The sequence below is a fragment of the Lissotriton helveticus genome, chromosome 8 (genome assembly GCF_964261635.1).
Source record: "Lissotriton helveticus chromosome 8, aLisHel1.1, whole genome shotgun sequence".
In the NCBI taxonomy this organism is placed as follows: domain Eukaryota; kingdom Metazoa; phylum Chordata; class Amphibia; order Caudata; family Salamandridae; genus Lissotriton; species Lissotriton helveticus.
In genome coordinates this window covers 28,730,966-28,746,107 of record NC_136069.1, presented here as the reverse complement: position 1 = coordinate 28,746,107, position 15,142 = coordinate 28,730,966, and the positions used below count along the sequence as shown (strand labels likewise).

Here is a 15,142-nt window from a genome sequence, read left to right as displayed (position 1 = left end):
AGATTCAATCAAATAACAGTCATTTCTGGCGATAAGAAGAAATGCACAGTCGTTGTATTGATATTTTCTACCCAAATATCTCTCTTTATTGACAATGATGATACATCAAACTTGATCAAATCCAATAGCCTATGACTGTGAATTTCTTCTTATTGCCAGAAATGACTGGTGTTTGATAGGCTCTTTATAATTGTTCAGGAGAATTTCTTGGTGTGCGGAATTCCTCGACTTCGGACCTGGGGATCTGGGTTCGAGTCTCGGTAATGACGCTAAACATCCTGTGATTCTGGGCAAATCACTTAATCTCCCCGGGCCTAACAAAAATGAATGTGTGTCTTCATGTAACATTACTGGTGCTATGTAAAGCGCTCTGATACCCGATTCGGGTCAAGTTCGCGCTATATAAAACTCTGCAACAAAAAAATAAATCTTTTTTGGTCCTCCAAATAGGAAGTAGAGAGGGGTGGACTCCCTGGTCTTCCTGCACCAATAATACTTCCCCAGATTTGGATTTTGTCAGGTGCAGCTGTTTGCTTGTGCCTCAACCCTCGGTTCTCCATTTCTTATATAGTGCTCTTAAGTGAAGTTTGTCCAGAATGTGCATCTTCTTTTTGTATTCTGATCTCTGTAGTTTAACTATTTTCATCAGTATAAGAATCTCATTACCTTAGACAATGAGATATTATTTGGCTCTAAATAAAGTTTGGATATTGATGGTGATTAATTTCACAGCACTTGGTGTATTTATGATGATGTAAATTAACATCTGGCGAATAAAAGTTACGTTATGTCTAGTGATCACAGCTGAAGGATCTCACCATATCCATTAATACACAATACAGTGAAATATTGAAAATGGGAATCTGTGTAAAGTGCGATCTATGTAATTTTATGGGAAGTTTACCTGATAGAAGAGCGACCACCAGATGCGTGGGCGTCTGATAAAAGGAGCAAGGACTTATAATTCCATCCATCCAATGGTGGTAGATGTACAATGGCTGCCCCCTCAAATCTGCATCCTCTTCTGGACTTGATGCATCACTTAGCACTCCAAATTCTCTCACCCCCTTTTGTAAAACTAAACAGCTCTGGACCTCTGCATCTTATTCCAACATAAAGAGAGAACAATTTCAAATTAGAAAATGTCATGAAGGCAAAGCTAATCCAGTAATGCACGCTCAATCTTGGAAAATATCTCTCCTTATATCAGACGTGTCACATCCGTCCTGCAATTCAGATAAGAGCCACCGACACATCTAAGAATATGTCCATACATATGATGCAAGCATTTCATTAAAACTGAATGCTTGATGGCAGAACATGTACATTGATCACTCAGATTCATGTTCCTGATAATAACAAACAATCGGCCCATCAGACAGTGTAGCAAAATCCTTTTCACCTCGGCCTCTTTACCCCTTCTGCAACAACTACAGTGGCTCCCAGTGCGGAAGCGGATTGAATTTAAGATCTGCTGCACTGTTTTCAAAGTTTTTTTATGACCTGGGTCCAAATTATCTATCATAGAAATTTGTAAGGTACTTACCTTCAAGGTCACTAGGGTCAAGATCTGAATCACTTCTTTGCACCCTTCGGTTAGAAAAAAGCTTGCATGGGTGGCAAAGCCTTTTCTCATCTAGCCCCCTTTTTTTGGAACCAACTTCCCTTCACTTACGTCAATGTCCGGACTACTTACAATTTAGAAAGCTGCTAAAGACTTATCTGTTCTAATGTGTGCTTGCTTGGCTGAAGTTAGCAGTCCTAGCACGGTGATACCCTTGATGGGTGATTCAGGCGCTGTAAACATGATTCAATATCAAATATATCAAGTACCTCCCTGCCCAAATCTTTAGCATTCATCCTGGTTTTGTAACTTAACTTGAACCATCACAATCACCAAATTCTCAAATTGACCACTTGATAGTTATTTACACCTCCACAGTATTAAGGATGTTCTCACTAATAACCCTGTTAGGTTCTGGTCATAACCAGACTTGTGAAATGCAGTCTAAAGAGTCCCTGCTAATTCTTTCGTGGCTCTGAAATCAGATTTCCATGCACCACACACACTTTAGAGGGGATAGATGCAACACATCACCATAATTGTAAAAGATCCTAAAAGATTAATTGCGTGGTCTGTATTGATAGTTTCTTTGCATAGTGTCATATTTCAATAGTTGTATTTACTATTTGATACAGCCACAGTTTGTTGAGTTCTAACTTGGACGCAGTGATGTTTATAGTTGTCTGTTTTTTGCGACAGGTTTATTAATAAGCATTGTGACTGCTCTCAGGTTGACCGCTCAACAGGTTTTTGGTTTGCTTTTGGAATCTGCTTCTGGGCACGGCTCTGAGACTGACGCCGCAAGTGAGACAGAGGACCAAGCGCAAGATTCTTGCAGTGAGATATCTGTTTGAGAAGATTCATCTGGTGATGAATCCACTATTAGGCTACTGAAGTGCTGCATTTAGAGAAGGACATTGATGTGCGTGTGGTGCAGCATGAGAAAGCTGAGTTGTAGCCAGAGGCTGGAAGGCTTCCAATTAGAAGTGCTGAACCCTGGGTTGCCTCAAACAGGGTGCAGCCTGTTTTTCCTGTTTTTAGTGGTGCTGCAGGGTGAAGAGTTCTTGCCTATCAATTTCTTCAAGCTCTTTATTGCTGGTGGGTTTTTTGGGTTATATTGTTGAGCAGATCAATTTGTATTCAGGACTCACTCTAGAGCTACCTGGTAGCCTTCTACAAATCTCCATGAGATAAAGCCAGGGCCACATTGCAGAATAGCAGTGTATATCTCAACAGTGTTGTTTCTCCTCAAAATGCCAGGATGACCAGAGTTTGGGTGAGAGCACACTTTTCCCCACCACCCTCGTGATCACTTTCTCCACTTGCACCCAGTTGGAGCATAACTTTGGACAGTCCCAAATTGTATGAAGCAGAGTACCTGGGGAAACAGCAGCCTCTCGTACATCTGTCCTTGTCTATCTTCCTCATGTGTCATAACTTAGTTCTGGTGAAGTATGCCCTGTGTAGAATTTTGACTTGGAATGGGGGAAACCCAACCCTAATAGCCACCTCTCTGGAGTATCGGCATGTTTCATACCAGCCCCCTCGTCTAAGATCCCCAGATCCTTATCCTATCTCTCTTTCAAAGCCACCTACTGTGGTTTAGTGTGTGGGCTAAGCGTCTTGTTTATCTGGGAGACTGTGTGTGTCCTCAGTGAGGCTTCAAGCAGTATATTTTGTAGAGGTGTCTCCTCTGCTGTGTCTTGCTCTTTATCACTGTATCTCGTGAGTGTGTAGTGTACTTGTATGTAGCTCAGTTATAGACTGTTGGAGAGCTCAGACTGTCCCAAGAGCTCCAGGAAGGACAGCGTCCCTTGGGAGCCCCACACATCTCCCACCTTGGAGATGCCCTGCATATCCCATAGTTTCCGCCCCTCCAGGGATCGGAGCTCTGTCAGCTCGTTCGTGTCCCACAAGGGGGCTTTCAGCATCATCCTCCCATCCCATCCAACGTGTTGCTGTCCTCCATATTGTAATTGCAAAGTCTATCGGGGAGAGAGGTCTGACCAGTCGTATACGGTACAACCTACAGACGTATCCCTCCAGGTCCATAACTCGCATGCCTCCTAGTACTGCTGGCTCCTGCTGGGCAGCGAATGCACTTCAGTAACCACATGCACTTGGGCCTACCAGTAATAGAGATGCAAGTCTCTGTAAGGGCACAAAGCTAGACTAATCAGGGGATACCAATTAATCCATGACAAATAGAAGACGATTCGCAAGAACCTTCGCCAAAATCTTAACCTCCGTGTTAAGCAGCGTAATCTGCCTGCAAAAGTAGCAGTGCTTCGCTGGTTTGCCCTGTTTATGTATAAGAACTACAGTTGTGGATGGTAGGTCACACGGAAGACATCCCCTTTCTTTAACCATGTAAAATATGTCATGGAGTGGGCCCATTAGCTTCCCTCCTACACTTTCAAAAACAAAGAAAAGGAAACATTTGGGCCTGGAATTATTCCCCTCTTAAAGTGTCTGATTGATTCCCCTAACTTGGTCACAGTCGAGTATTGGTCTGCCATCCTCTTTGACGATCAGTAGGGGTGTATCCACTACAAATTTCTCTCTCACTCCCCTGGTCCCCCACACTGGGCCCAGTACAGCTCGGCTAAGTGCAACGCAAATGTCTGGGGTATCTCAGCGCCCTGCTGACTATCATACCCCCTCGGTTTTTAGTGTTCTGAACCACCTCTGTCCCTAATCAATCTTTCTACCCATGTCAGCAGTTTCTCGGTCTTCTTTCTGACTTCATACAGTGTTGGTGTGCTCTGTAATGTGCCTTTGCTGTATCCTCCACAATCACTGGAATTCGACCCTGGCCATGTGGACCTGATGTAGGAGTAGTGGTGTGAGGGTCACCACATATTGAGCCTCACGGAAAACCAGTCGGCCCTCAAGAGCCTCCATCTCTCTTATCTTAGCCCTCCTTTTCCCCGTGGTATGTGCGAGCAACTATTCAGTACTGTTTTGAAAGCTTCCCAGACCATTGTGAAGCATTTCTGGTGGTGACTGGGGAGAGAAAAGCAGAGTTGGTGCACTGGAGGACATTCAGCGAAGCATTAGGCCTTATATGTGTTGAGGGCCTTCTGCACATGCTGAGTATACTCCTAAAAGCTACTAAAAGGTATTACTCTCAATATAGGAACGGCGCCATGGTAGGAAGTCAAAAGAAGCTGTATAAACAGCAAATAGGCCCAACAAATAAGGTAAAACATAGGCAAAAACAATTTAAGATGACTAAAAATAGCAGCACAAGATTGTTGCCTTTAGGCTGGCAGTAGACTCGATCGGCTAATTTACACCATAGGATTAATCAGCATAAGTGTAATCATTGTGAAAGAGAATTCAGTACGATCACACAAAGGTTTGTCTTGTATGTGTTGAGGGTTCTCTGCACATGCGCAATACGGTTGTACACAGGGCAGGAAGACAGACTATATAGCCGCTATCAGGCACTATAAAACTGAAATTAAGGCAACCCAAGCACAGTTTTATGAGTCTAAAATTAGTTTAGCCGCCAATGCCCCCAAGGAAATTTTTCGAATAGCAAAATCATTGATCACCCCCCCGAACAAACACCATTAGATGGGGCACTTGCCCGCTGTAATAGCTTAGCATAATTTAGCCAACTTCCGCCCCATTTCTCAGTTGCCATGGATGAGCAAACTGCTTGAGAAGCACATTAATAACATCTTAGTGGAACATCTTGAGTCTAACGATCTGCTCTGTGCTTCTCAAACGGGCTTCTGCCCCCAACATGGGACGGAGACAGCCTTATTAGCAGTTACTGAGGAGGCCAGAATCGTATTAGACCAGGGAGGAAAAGCGGCCAATATATTATTAGATCTTAGCGCCGCATTCGACACGGTTAACCATGCCACATTATTACATCGTCTTAGTGGCATGGGAGTGTCATGGGCGCGGCTCTGTTATGGCTCACTTCCTTCCTGGAGGAACGCTTCTTCCAGGTTTTTGAAGAAGTTGTTTCTTCCAAACAGCCACTCAGTTGTGGGGTCCCTCAGGGCTCTGCCCTGAGCCCCACACTTTTTAATGTCTATATGAGGCCCCTCGCACAGATTGTCCATCCATTTGGTGTCCGTATAGTCACCTATGCAGACGACACTCAGCTTGTGGTATCATTGAACAATGCTGAGGGGTCATCTAGCACTTTGAGTACCTGTCTTGAGGCGGTCGCCAGATGGATGGAGCTCTCCTGCCTTAGATTAAATGGGGAAAAGACGGAGGTTATGCTGTTGGGGAACCCTTCACCTTCCATTCTGGTCCCCATTTGGCCTCCCTGTTTCATTCATTCATTCCTTTCATTCATTCTAAAAGTTAGACCGCAGTATGGGCAGAGGCACTATGCCCAAGATGGAAGAGCACTAACATTGATGAGGTCTGATAAGGTCAGAAGTGGCCGGTGTTGCTTGTGCTCCCGTTTTTATGGGATCTGGCCTGCCAGTTTGGGCTGAACTGCTCCTATTGGAGCACATATGGCTGGTCTTGAGTGGCAAAGTGGGTGATAAACAATAGGTTGGAATGTGCGACCAAGCAATCGGCAGTAGCTGAGGACGCATTGCATCCTACGCATCACTTCTGTGTTTTCTTCAATGTGATGACATAAGTTCGATATGCCCAGAAATGGACCACAGGCTTATTGCTCCACAGGACACAAGCTCAGTGCTAAGTAGGCCAAAACTAGTTTGAGATTGCTTGTGTTTCCATGCAGAGAGGACCTGGCCTGACCATTTAGCATGGACTGTTGTTACTGGTGCAGGACGAATGCTGATTTGCATATGATTGGTCTCTGGCTGAGGGGCATAGTTCATGAAAAATGATAGATTGCAATGCGGTCCAGAATGATTGCCAATGGAACAGGCTTTTGTAAGCATCCCATCCATTACCTCTGAGTCTTCATTAATACTAACATGGATCACTGATACATTATGAGTGCGCGTGTGCTCATGACGAGCTCGTCATGGCCGTTAGAACACTCACACGCGGGGCTAATTCCCCTGCTGTGCTGAGCGTTCTAAGAAAACGGGTGTGGTTGTGACGAGCTCAGCTCGCCATGAGCACCGTGGCTCATGACGAGCTGAGCTTGCCATGAGCACCGGGGCGCTGTGCACGTCCCCCAGCACAGCGGGGGAATAACCCCCCGCAGCCAAGGGGTTAATATGCTGCCTGGAGGTGAATACTTATTAAAAGAGGTGGTTGGCAATAGTTTAAGGTAATTAAAGCTAAGACTAGGGGTAATATTTAGGTTTCGAACAGAGTATTGGAGAGGGACCGGAAAAGAATACGTTTAAGAAATAGATATGGGTATAAAAGTAGGGGATGGTTGTGGAATATGGTGACAGAAACAATTTTAAAAGGGTGAGTATTAAAGATAACTTAAGGGTAAAAAATGTAAATGATAGACTTGAATATGGGCTAATCTGTTTACGGCTTGTATGTTATTTCACTAATATAACCATGAATTCATCTAATCTTAGTGGAGTTTTTGTGCCTCAGAGCCTTACAATTCATAGAGAGGATATACCATCTGTAACAAAACTTAGTGCTCTTGTAAAGCGCTCTGATACCTGATATCTTCTGGTCTAGTTTGCGCTATATACAACTCTTACAAAAATAGATTATGAGGCGAGAGAAACTTTAGAAAGGGTGAGTATTAGAAACAACTTGATGGTTAAAAATGTTAATGTTCGACTTAAATGTGTGCTAACCTGTTTATGGCTTGTATGTAACATATAAGCATGAATAAATCACATTTTAACTGAATTTCTTTGCTAACTAGTCATATAATTTGCAAATGATGAGAAAATCAATGCTGGTCACTTGCTGATTGCATTACAGATATTTTGGTTTCTTTGTAATTCAGTTCTGTGTACATTTGATTACAGGTATCTTATGGGTACATTTAGAGTTTGGTGGAGAGAGTACTACATCATAAATGTGATGGAGCACCCTGTATGCCAAACTAATGGTCCCTCCTGCCACCCTATTTAGGGTTGGGAGTATCACCATCTTTCTGTTGACAGTGTCCTCATTGGCTGTGAAGGAAAACACCCTCCAACAGCCAGACCGACAGAGTCGGACAGAGTAGTGGCCGACAAAGAAAGGACATTGCACTGCCCGTCCAATTTAGGGTGGACAATGTGATGTTTTATTTTCTGTCTTTCACCTGGCGATTAAACCTGGCAGTGAGAGATAGGAAAAAAACAGATAAGGACGCCCACACCCTGGATAAAAACTCCCAAGGTGTGATGGTCATTCTATTTTTTTATTTTATTTTATTTTTTATAACAACTCCCTATTTGGAAGTTTGTTTTTGAAAAACTAACTCTATAGTTAAGTTTGGTGAACAGCCGTCACGACTGACAGTGGCTGTCCATGTTGGCCTTGACAGGAACTGCCATAACTGTGGTTCCTGATAAGGTACAGAAATCACAGCTGGGGCGGCAACAAACTTTAAATTAGGCACAAAGTAGTCCCTCCGCCAAACAGTAGATCAGGCCCTTGGTTTTTATGTTAACTGAAGTTCTGATCATTGTATTAAAATGTATCCATGCTGACCATGCCTTTCCATGGCTTATCCACTTTTTTCAATTTTTATTGTTTTCATCATGACCTACAATGTTGAGAGAATTAGCAATGGAAAGCCTTGACATATTCAGAGCAGTTTGGCATAATACAATATTGCGGTAAGAAGTAGCTGCTTCAACATATAGGTATAATAACAATAACAATCAAATTGTAGTCCACCACAGCAAGATAGTTCTCCCTACGGCGATCAGTGTCCACACTTGGTCAGGTTCGCTAGTATTGATACCTTCCTTGGATTCTGCTTAATGAAAGAAAACAGCCCATATCATTGTACCTCACAGGGGGACGAACACTCAAGGCTCCAGTCTCCCATCCATGACTTATCCATGTTGTTATTTAGATCATATGTTTCAATGTTTGTGTATTAATCTGTACTTTTGCATTTGTGACAAAAAGCATTCATCATGGAGTTGATTTCTGCAAGGGTTTCGAGGTAGCAGGTTTGTTGCGCTCGGGCAGGTAACAGTATAGGGTTATAAGGAAACGAAGAACAAATGCTTTACGGTGCAACCAGGTCAGGGGAGAACCCAAACCCCTGAGTAAGGAATGAGTAAAGAGCTCATAGCCAGATAAATATGTACAAATCCTAGTCACACGTATATAGTACACAGTTGATACAAATCTGAAATTATAGTACAGTCGACACCGGTAGTTTCTTGAAGGATGTTTTATGCAATAATGTTCATAAAAGAAAACAATGCCAGCCGACATAATTTCAACCCGGTGTACGGGTGCAAGGAGCCGCCGCAGATGAGGGCGTCTGGGAAAACGAAATACAATGGGCGGGTGCGTCCGTGTATGAGCGGAGGCTGGTGCCATCGGCGAGACAAGCAACGGCTGAACCATGTGCCACCAGTCTCCGCTCAAACATGGACACACCCGCCTGTTGTATTTCGTTTTCCCAGACGCCCTCATCTGTGGCGGCTCCTTGCACCCTTACACCGGGTTGGAATTATCACCGGTCCTTCGATTCTGGCATAACGCGTTTCAAGCCCTGAAAAGTCACAGGTAGCGACCTGTTGACGAAAAACACGTGTCGGCTGGCGTTGTTTTACTTTATGAACATTCTTGCATAAAACAACCTTCAAGAAACTACTGGTGTCGATTGTACTATAATTTCAGATTTGTATCAACTGTGTACTATATACATGTGCCCAAGATTTGTACATATTCATCATGGAGTTGTTTTGTTACTACTCTCTGATCCTGAATTTTCACTCTGTTCAGCCTTCCCATTGCACATCCCAGTAAAGCAGATGTGCCTTTTCAGTCACTGTTGCCAAACTCAGGTATTGCCTTCCTTTATATCTCTGATTTATGCCTGATCACCTTGGATTCAGGAAGCTTCTAAAACGTGGCTACTTATAGCTGGAAATACCTTAACACCTTGGCTGCTTGAGTGATTCTCCTGCTGTGCTGAAGGTCAATAGAAACAGGTGTGTCATGACGAGCTTAGATCGTCATGAGCATGGAAGGGGTTAAATCCAATGTTCTCTAACTTATGTTTGCTTGAGGTTGAACTGCCCAGTTCTTGGCCATGGAGAGACCACTTCACTGTGTTGGCCAAGTTGGTGGTCAAGAGCGTGGCTTCTACACACAAGAATGCCAGCATTCCCAGGCCTCATTGGGCGCGGCTTGATACATTGGCATTTAATCTCCACCTCTAATAGCAACCCGTGGTTGGAGGTCTCCATCGATAATATGGCGCCGTAAGCTAATGATTGAGTGTAATCCATGCGTGGTAATCTTCTGTTAAAAACTATAGCTATGAAGAATAGGTCTTGAGTCCTGGCAGCCTGGTTTACTGCACAGCTTTTTCACAAAAGAAACTTTGAAAGCACGTCGAATGTATTTGGCACAGAAAGTATAACCCTGATGATAAGTTGAAGTACTTCATTGAAACTTTACCACAAAGCTTGCCGAGACACGCGTGTGAACTATCTCAATAAAAGTGTAAATTGCTCTATGAATCCAGCCGTCTATATATTATAGGGGTTGTGCCCTACTCTGATTTCACTCCGTTTTGCAGGAGTGAATATTTCAAATGATCTTGAATACCTTTTCCACCTCACTTTACAAGCTGCTTTATGGGGTTCCTTAGGGGTCTTCCCTGAAACCCAAGTTTTTCAATGTATACATCCAACACCTGATAGATCTTGTTGAGGCTTTTGGTATTACCTTGTTTTCTTAAGCTGATGATACTCAAATATTTATTTATTTATCCCCTACAAAGTATAAAAGTGGCCTTGAATTACAGCCCTGCCTAGCAGCAGTTTCACTCTGAATGAAAAACAACTGCTTAAAATTAAATGGAAATAAAAATGAGGTCCTGGTGGTAGGCAACCAGCCTCAGCTTTGGAGTTCATGCTCGGCTACTCTGTCATGTCCTCCTCATATTTCAGTCTCCGCTCACTTGCATGAGCTTCACTGGTTACCCATTGAAAAACTGATTCAGTTCAAGCATTGTGTATCATGCACAAAGCAATGGCCCAGAGTGCTCCTGAGCTTATTAATAAAGCTGATCTCCCTTATGTTCCTAAGCTTTAGGCTTAGGTAACCTATGCTTTGTGGCTGTCCCCAGAGTAAAGCAGGTTAGGCTAGGAGGCTGGTCTTTTAAAGATCTCGGCCCCAAGCTGTGGAACATGCTTCCCTGTGAAGTTCAAACTGCTGCCTCCCTTGAGGTTCTCCATAAGAAACTCAAAACATGCCTTTTTTAATCATTGTGTGTTCCTCAATCCTCTGGTTTAGCGCTGGGAAGCCCACTGACCAGCCATGCACATCACAATGTCAAATTTAGTCATTCATTTATTAAATCCTTACCCTCTTGGTGCAGCTTCCTCTACTTTAATGTTCGAAAATGGTAAGTGGTATTTGCATGCTCTACGAATAACTTAAAATATTTCATAGAAACATTCTTATTTATCTCAGTTTAGGCAGTGCATGTCACCATTTAATGTCAGGTATCTTCATGTCAGTGTTAATTTTTTCTATAATCATTGGATATCCAGGGTTTAATTTTAATTCATGTTGTCGAGAGACTCATGTTTAAAAGGTTTGCATATTCTTTTTGCTGCATCAATGGTCATTGGGTTTACAGGTGTCGCAGTGGCTGTTATGTTTTGAGCTGTGGGCATTGTCAGTGGATGACGTTTAATCTATGCTCTAATAGGTTTGCTAATATTTTGGTTGATGTGTGAAAAATACTGTGGTCATTAAATCATATTTATACTATTTCTATGCTAATCTGTGCTGTAAATATCACTTTAAAAACCATTCTTGGCTTTCAGTACTTCAGTTCAATATATGATAAACAAATGGTTTATTTCAATGCTGAAATGTGTATTTTTAGGCCCATAAAATGCTAATGCCTTTTTTTGTCACATAGGTGAAAGAGTTCCAGAATGAAATCAATAGTCACAGAAATATCATGGACACCAGAAATTACAATTCCACTTTGGAGACTCTAACCCCCTGAAAAGGATGAAAGTGCTTTTGGAGACTGTAGTCCATCAAAAGAAGCTCTACGATTGTTACTGATGTGTGTTCCTTATGCAGACAGCCGGTTTCGTTACAGAGTTGGTACTAGACTCCAGTTGAAGGATGTGTCTGATGAATGTGACATAGTGCTCTACAGCAAAGGTGTGAGGAGTATCTGATGAATATGACAACATATTAACATTCCAGGGAAGTCTAAGCTTTCAAGTGACATACAAATGAACAAGGCCACACTAATGTATAGAATGTGATAAATCTTTCCAGGCTAAATTAACTAGGAACTACTTATTACTGTATAAAAGGTAACTCATTAATAACACATGAGTATATCTCCTAATGAGAGGCTAGCAAGAGTGATGTCTGGCAAACAAACATTCAAATGAGAAATGTTCCTATTTATAACACATCAAGTGCCATATAGAACAAATACACGCTTGCACTTCATCTGATATCAACGGCCAGCTTTGAAGTTACAATAGTGCTGAGATTTTACATTTCCATTAATATATGTTGGAAAAACGCACCTAACTTGAAAGTACTATCACAGACACATGAGAATGTACATGCATTTACTCGGTGTCTATGGGACTTTATTACAGGGGCATAATTATATAAACATAGTGTGTACATAATGGAGGAGGTGCACAAATGCATGAAATGCGACATAGATTTCTATATAAACAACCATCTGGAAAACATCAAAGACGTAGCATATCAAGACAGAATAAATATACAGTGTTTACCAATACTTTTATTAGAAAAGGCTATTTAATGGTAGACAAACAAATCCATTTTGAAAAAATATTTAAATGTCTTGAATGTAGATATTTGATCACAAATGGCTCTCCCACTGGCAAACGTCAGGCTGTACTTAACCAAGATCATATAAATGTACTGAGTATCACAAGATACGCATTACAAAAACACAGCTGACGATAAATCAACAAAATCATCCTGGTGAGAAACCATATGAATGTTCTAAATGTGCTAAGATTTTCAATTGAAAGAATGCTTTATCGTCACAGAAGACTATTCACACTGTGGACAAGCCATATAGATGTTCTGAATGTCATAATGACTTTGTCAAAAAACTAATTTAAGAAGACATGAGAGACCACACACTGGTGAGAAATCATATCAATGTTCTGCGTGTGACAAGTGTTTAATTACAAACAAAAACAGCTAACAGTACATCAAAGAAATCATACCGGTGAGAAACCACATAACTGGTCAGTATGTCCATAAGCTTTCAAGCATAAAAGCGCACTTTCATTACATCAGAGAGTTCACAATGAGACAAAACCTTAGGGATGTTCTGAATGTGATAAGGCTTTCAAAAACAAATGGAATAAAATGCAACATCAGATGGATCTCACTGGGGAGAAACCCTATAAGTGTACCGAGTGTGACAAGGCTTTCAAGCAAAAATATGTGCTGTCATTGCACCAGAGAAACCATCACCAGGAGAAGCCATATAAATGTTCTGAATGTGACAAATGCTTCATTACAAAGACTGAGCTAATAATACATCAAAGAAATCACACCGGTGAGAAACCGTATAGCTGTTCTGAATGTCACGAAGCTTTCAAGCAAAAAGGTGAGCTTTCAGTACACCAGAGAGTTCACACTAAGATGAAACTTATGGATGTTCTGAATGGGATAGGACTTTCAAAAACAAATGTAATCTAATGCTACATCAAATGGATCACACTGGGGAGAAACCCTATAAGTGTACTGAATGTGACAAGACTTTCAAGCAAAAATATGTGCTGTCATTACACCAGAGAAATCACAACGGAGTGAAAATATATCAATGCTCTGAATGTGACAAAGCTTTCAATCTGAAGGGTGAACTAATAGTACATCAGAGATACCACACCGGAGAGAAACCCTACAAATGTTCTGAATGCGACAAGGCATTTGTTAGAAAGAACATGCTGACAATGCATCTGAGAACTCACACTGGAGAGAAACCATATAAATGTTCTGAATGTGATAAGGTTTTCAAGGAAAATGGTAATCTGTATGCACGACAGAGAACTCACACAGGCGAGACACCATATAAATGTACTGAATGTGACAAGGCTTTCAAGCAAAAGATTAGTCTTTCAGTTCATCAAAAAATCCACACAGGGGAAAAACCATATGAATGTTCTGAATGTGACAAGGCTTTCATTACAAAGGCAACGCTAATAATTCATCAGAGGATTCACACTGGAGAAAAACCATTTAAGTGTTCTGAATGTGATAAAGCTTTTAATCAAATGAGTCTTCTATGCTATCATCTGATAACCCACACACCTACAATAAAGTGGGAGATCCAATGATGGGGTATCATTTACAGTAGGGAAACCGTGCTAATGTTCTGAATGTGACAATGATCTTGAATAAAAAGGTCATCTATCACTCCGTCTGAGAATAGATAGGGAAGAAATATCCTATGATATTCCTAGCAGAGTAAAATCATGTAAATATTCTGAATGTGATAAAACATTCATTATAGAGATGTAGCTAATAATACATATGAGAACTTGCTCTAGTGAGAAACCATATACGTGTTCTGAATGTGACAAGTCCTCCAAGTAAAAGAGTCATCTCTTATGCCATCAGTAAGTTCACATCATAGAAATCAGTAAATCATGTAAAAAGTCTGCTTTTCAACAATATTTAAATTGAAAAGCTACTCCTGACAGAGCAGACGGAGACCCGGGCAATAATGAATGTTGCATGACTACAGGAAACCATCCTAAATCTACAGAGGTACTGACAATTGTACCCTAGAATTCTGGGTGATGTGTGCTGATGCCCTGGCCCCAGTCTTAACCTTGTTTTATAGTATGGTAAAGACAGCTGGTGGTACTATTGGTGCCCCTGCTCAAGAAGGGCCTAGATGGGGAAAAAGTGACGTCTTAAAGACCTCTTTCTATATTAAATGTAGATTATAAAATACTCAGCGAAATCCTCGTTACCAGGCTTCTCCAACATGTTAAGGAGCTTAAATATCCAGATCAAACAGAATTTATACCCATATGCCGCATGATTCCTAACATCCGTCAATTACTGTACATTCTCACACCTCTCCAGCAGACTATCGTAAGGCTCTTGCGATATCCATAGATATGGAGAAAGCTTTTGATTCTTTGTGCTGGGACTGTATGTCACTATGGCCAGTATGTTATTGGGGAGTGGTTTCCTTACCTTGACACAGCTTTTATACTTGGAACCAACGTATGGCCACCCCCTCTATGTTTCTGTATATGCATGTAACGTCTTACTATATCTCCGATGGGAACGTTCAGATGTTGAGAGTGCTTGCCGCGCCCTGGAGATATTTAATCGTTTATCTGGTCTTCATGTGATTCGGGGTAAATCGAACGGTTTCCCGATACATGCCTCAGAGACAACTCTTCACTGTCGGAAGTAGGAATTGATCTCTGTTGGGAACCATGCTCATTTCGCTACCTGGCTGTCCGTATCTAT

At 41.7% G+C, this 15,142-nt stretch overlaps 1 pseudogene; it reads left to right on the top strand.

The window, feature by feature from the left end:
- Window positions 1–12,768: 12,768 nt before the first annotated feature.
- Window positions 12,769–14,840, top strand: LOC144773675 (uncharacterized; annotated as a pseudogene).
- The last annotated feature ends 302 nt before the right edge of the window (window positions 14,841–15,142 follow it).